The sequence below is a fragment of the Triticum aestivum genome, chromosome 6B (assembly GCF_018294505.1).
Source record: "Triticum aestivum cultivar Chinese Spring chromosome 6B, IWGSC CS RefSeq v2.1, whole genome shotgun sequence".
Lineage (NCBI taxonomy): Eukaryota > Viridiplantae > Streptophyta > Magnoliopsida > Poales > Poaceae > Triticum > Triticum aestivum.
Window position 1 is genome coordinate 81,643,192 of NC_057810.1, and position 5,962 is coordinate 81,649,153.

The window sequence follows — 5,962 nt, forward strand, 5'->3', positions numbered from 1 at the left end:
TGTAAATGGGGTAGAAAAATGCCTAGTTTAACATGGTGGCTTTACTTTGCATGTTTAAAAACTATAAAAATTATGTTTAGGGCAGAACAGTACCAAACCTAATATATGCATGTGAGGAGTTTCCGGAATTGTTGTTCGTTGCTTCCGGCCTCATTTAACCTTGACTAGATAGGTAGTTTACATTTGCTTCACCTCTTGCCATGTTTAACAACATTTAATATTGTTTGGTACATAAACGAGATCAAACTAAATAATTGATGTGGTGCTCTGTCAATATGCATCCCGATGCATATTGAGCTCCACTTAATTTGTAGGATTGCTTGTGCATTTTGCCATGTCGTGCCTCATTAAACCGGACATGCATCATACTCGTTTGTGCTTCATGCCATGTTGTTGTGTTTGTTGTTTACTATGTTGTTTGCTTCTTTCCGGTGTGCTTCTTCGGGTTGTTTCCGACAACGTCGCGTTTGTGAGGAACCGTTCGTCTACGTCCGTTTGTCTTCTTCATGGACTCGTTCTTCTTCCTTGCGGGATTTAAGGCAAGATGATCATACCCTCGAAATCACTACTATCTTTGCTATGCTAGTTTGCTCGCTCTTGCTATGCCAATGCTTCGATGCCTACCATTTGCTTGTCAGCCTCCCAATTGCCATGTCAAACCTCTAACTCACCATGTCCTAGCAAACCGTTGATTGGCTATGTTACCGCTTGCTCAGCCCCTCTTATAGCGTTGCTAGTTGCAGGTGAAGTTGAAGATTTCTCCATGGTGGACAGGATTTTGGTTGGGATATCACAATATATCTTATATAATTAATGCATCTATATACTTGGTAAAGGGTGGAAGGCTTGGCCTTTTGCCTGGTGTTTTGTTCCACTCTTGCCGGCCTAGTTTCCGTCATACCGGTGTTATGTTCCTGGATTTTGCGTTCCTTACGCGGTCGGGTGATTTATGGGACCCCCTAGACAGTTCGCTTTGAATAAAACTCCTCCAGCAAGGCCCAACATTGACTTTTACCATTTGCCTCACCACCACCTACCTTTCCCTTGGGAGTCGCTCTCTCGAGGGTCATCTTTATTATAGCCCCCCCCCCCGGGCCAGTGCTTGTCTAAGTGTTGGTCCGAACCAGAGCCACTTGCAGCGCCACCTCGGGGAAACTCGAGGTCTGGTTTTATTTGTACGTAGTGTTCATCCGGTGTTGCCCTGAGAACGAGATATGTGCAGCTCCTATCGGGATTGTCGGCGCATCGGGTGGTCTTGCTGGTCTTGTTTTACCATTGTCGAAATGTCTTGTAAACCGGGATTCCGAGTCTGATCGGGTCTTCCTGGGAGAAGGTCTATTCCTTCGTTGATCGCGAGAGCTTGTCATGGGCTAAGTTGGGACACCCCTGCAGGGTATAATCTTTCGAAAGTCGTGCCTGCGGTTATAGGCAGATGGGAATTTGTTAATGTCCGGTTGTAGATAACTTGACACCAGATCCGTTATAAAACACATCAACTGCGTGTGTAACCATGATGGTCTCTTTCCGGCGGAGTCCGGGAAGTGAACACGGTTGTTGGAGTTATGCTTGACGTAAGTAGTCCAGGATCACTTCTTGATCATACTTTTATCGACCGTGCTTTGCCTTCTCTTCTCGCTCTCAGTTGCGTATGTTAGCCACCATATATGCTAGTCGCTTGCTGCAGCTCCACCTCATACCTTTACCTTACCCATAAGCTTAAATAGTCTTGATCGCGAGGGTGTGAGATTGCCGAGTCCCTGTGGCTCACAGATACTTCCAAAACCAGCTTGTAGGTGCCGATGAGTCCGTGCAGATGACGCAACCAAGCTCAGGAGGAGCTCGATGACGACCTTGTCCTTTGTGTTGTTTCGTTCTAGTTGATCAGTAGTGGAGCCCAGTTGGGGTCGATCGGGGACCTTTGTCGCATTTGGGGTTCTTCTTTTATTTTGGTTCCGTAGTCGGACCATGAGTGTATTTGATTGATGTAATGTTTATTTATGTAATGGTGTGAAGTGGCGATTGTAAGCCAACTATGTATCTCTTTCCCTTATGTATTACATGGGTTGTGTGATGATTACCTCACTTGCGACATATGCCTTCAATGCGATTATGTCTCTAAGTCGTGCCTCGACACGTGGGAGCTATAGTCACATCGAGGGTGTTACATAGGGATCAAACCCTAACAAAACTAACTCGATTACATGGTAAATCTCATCCAACCCATCACCGTCCAGCAAGCCTACGATGAGATTAATTACTCACGCATGGCGGTGAGCATCATGAAATTGGTGATGGAGGATGGTTGATGATGACGATGGCGACGGATTCCCCTCTCCGGAGCCCCGAACGGACTCCAGATCAGCCCTCCCGAGGATGATTAGGGCTTGGCGGCGGCCCCGTATCGTAAAACGTGATGAATCCTTCTCTCTGATTTTTTTTCTCCCCGAAAGTGAATATATGGAGTTGGGGTTGAGGTCGGTGGGGTCCCAGGGGGCCCACGAAGCAGGGGGTGCCCTAGGGGGGCGTCCTGCACCCTCGTGGACAGGGTGTGGGCCCCCTGATGCTGATTCTTTCGCCAATATTTTTTGTTAATTCCAAAACATGTCTCCGTGGATTTTCAGGTAATTCCAAGAACTTTTATTTCTGCACAAAAATAACACCATGGCAGTTCTGCTAAAAACAGTGTCAATCCGGGTTAGTTCCATTCAAATCATGCAAGTTAGAGTCCAAAACAAGGGCAAAATTGTTTTGAAAAGTAGATACGTTGCAGACGTATCATGGAGCTGCATCCAGCAATGTAATTTGCTACATCCTGCATCGATTTTTGCTGGAGCAAGTTGCAACATGATACATCGATGGCCTGAGATGCTGGAACCGTTTGTGCTGATGTTACAACCATGTTTTTTTGCTAGAGCCGACTGCAGAGTGCTACAACCGTGGCTGTGAGGGGAGCGCATGGTACTGGAAAGGGGGGGACAGCCAGCTGCTGGCAATGGTGATGGCCGGAGTTGGGTATGCTGCAACGACAGCTGGGGGCGAGGGCGTGCTGCGCGAGGTTTTTTTTTCTGCAAGGGGCACAACTGCCGTGCTGATCTGGCGGCAAGTTCGGCCGGCGGCAAGGTCGGCTAGCTGATACCTGACGGCGAGGGCAGCAAGTTATTCTACGGCAAGGTCAACGGTTCTCGCCCTTAGCGGGGTCGGTGGCATTTGATTCGCTCTCGTCAGTTCGCACTCACCACACTCCAGAAGCACCTATTAGTCGATACAGAAAGGGAATCTTATCCAGCGGCTAAAAGTCGTTGAATCAGGCGGCTGGGGCGGGAGCCAGCACCTATTAGTGGCCTTGGCCAATGCTAGGCGCTGGTCCGCCGGCGCTAGCTTTCGGTCGGTCACGTGCTAGCCCCACGATTCAATTACATGCAACCGTCTGATCTTTCTCCCCCACGTCTTCTTCCTCGCACGTTTCTTTTCTCGTTGTTCTCTGCTCGCACTGCCCTCTGCTGATTTGCAGGTCGCTCTTCCCCCTAACCATAGGCCCATAGCCCCAGGACCCAACGATGTAGCGCTGGTCACGGCGGCGTGCAGCGGCAAGTCGCGGTCGTCGTGGCGCGTGAGTCTGGTCTCTGGTGCTGTCGCAACCCTGCCCGCGTCCCGTTGCAGCACGTGGGGCGACGACAGGCGCCTCGCCACAGCCTTCCCCGATGAGGCTGCTCGTGGCAGCGAGGCCGTGTGTCACCTCCAGCACCTGTGGATGCCGGCCACATCACCTCGTTTCCCCGTCGCCTCCATCATTAGCAGGGACGTCACAGCAAAAATCCTTCAATGGTCAAAGCAAAAATCATAGCTAGTCGCTACAAAAGAAACCACTCCTCATCGCGGATCCAGCAAAAAAATCATCGGTTGTAAGAACATCTCCAACAGCCGCGCTATACGAGCGCCGGGCCGCAAATTAGACCGTTTTAGCGCGCGCGCAACGCGGCGGGTCGCTCCAGCGGGCGCGCAAAAACGGCGCGCGCTATAACGAGTTGGGCGCGCGGTCGGAAGCACTATCCCGCGCAGTATATTTCGGGCGCCTGCTACAGCGCGCGGCACATTGGGTCGTGGCGGCACACGGCGCTATAACGAGAAGTCTTGATCCAAAAAGAGCCATGATTCGCACAATGGGTGACAACGGCCTTGGCGGCATGGGTGGCGGTGGCCTCGACGGCTTGGGTGGCGGTGGCCTTGGCGGCATGGGTGGCGGCGGCCTTGGCGCCATGGGGGGCATGGGTGGCTTGGGCGCCATGGGAGGCATGGGTGCACCTCCGGCCGCCATGGGAGGCATGGGTGGCTTTGGAGCACCCTCTGACGCTATGGCCGCCATGGGAGGCATGAGTTTCGCTTCTCTTATGGGAGGCATGGGTGCACCTCCGGCCATGGGTGGAATGTCTTTCGATGTGCGTCCTCACACACATTCCCATGAAGATGCCGTTGAAGATCTTGCCAACACCGTCGGAGCTTCACGTGATGCGATGTGTGATGAGGATAGGGAGGAAGATTCATCTTCGGAGGCGGAAGAATCGTCTTCGGAAGATGAGGACGAAGACAAAGAAGATGTTTGATGTGTCTTTCATTTATGTCTTGAACTTTAGTTTGCATTTTTAACTTGGTTGGATGAACTTGTGGGCATGAACTTTTATTTTCGTCAACTTGTTTGTGACAAATTTCACATGTTCATTGCATTTTGATGATTGTTTCAAACTCATTTTGTGGCTAAAATGCCATGCCCGGCGAGTCGCGCGCTGTATTTTTGCGCGCTGCTGGAGCGGCACGCGTGCGCTGCATTATAGCGCGGCTGCTGGAGCCAGCGCTGACGGCCGCGCTAAACCAGCCGAAGCGCGCGCGACAAACAGGGTTTTTACGCGCGGCGCATAGCGCGGCTGTTGGAGATGCTCTAACATTCTCTGTTGGTGGGTTCCAGCAAAATTATCGCTTTGGTGTGGCCCAAATCGCAGCAAAATCAGTCGCCGTTTCCAGCAAAATCAAACGCTAGTTCCAGCAAAAAGCACCACCCATTGAGGATCCCCAACAAAATCGATAGCCGGTTCCAGCAAAAATCGCGGGCGGTGCGAGCAAGAAAAAACAACGGTTGTAGCACCGGTGCCGCCTGGGTATAAAACACCATTAACGATTCCAGCATTTCGGACTGGCGGTCGTAGCACCTCCGCACGAAGGTTCAAGCACCTCCGCCCCACGGTTGCAGCAACCCTCGTCGCCGGACTTGGTCATGAAAGCAACCACCGCCGCCCAGCCGCCACCGCCGCTGCAACTTTGCACGTCACCGGTTCACGGCCCGCACTACACTGGTTGCAGGCTTCCAGCCCAGCGCAGGCCGGTTGCAGCTCCCACTTGAGGTTTGCGTCCTTGCCGGCAACAGCGACGCGATCTCCGGTTGCACAATCATGCCATCTCGCCACCGTCGCTGCATCATCCATAGCCGGTGGTTGTAGCAGCTGTGGCCAGCGGTTGTAGCACCCTCGCGACCCGCTTGTAGCTTGTCGGACAGCAGCGTGGGTTGCGGTGCTACCGGCCGGCCTCGCCGCTCCCTTCAGCTAGAAACACGCGCCACGGGGTGATGAATCCATGGCGTAATGATGTGCAGAGGTATGATGTACGGAGGTAGAAGACGCATGAGTGTGTGGCTAAGAAGATAAGGGCGGTCGGGAAGATAAGGCTTGGGAACGTGTCGGCGTACAGGTTAGGTGGACCCAAGAAAAACATACGTGGGGCTGAGGGACGAGCCTCTGATCTCCACCGATCAAACGTCCCGCGCGCGACCGGCCCAACACTCGGCCGGTCCGCCGGGTACAAACATTTCCCTTTCAAATTTCTTAGCACAAATCGTGGGCTTTAACGCCCAGTCTTATCGTTTGGGCTCCCGACCTCTTCACTTTACCGCCTGCACTCACCACACTCCAGAAGC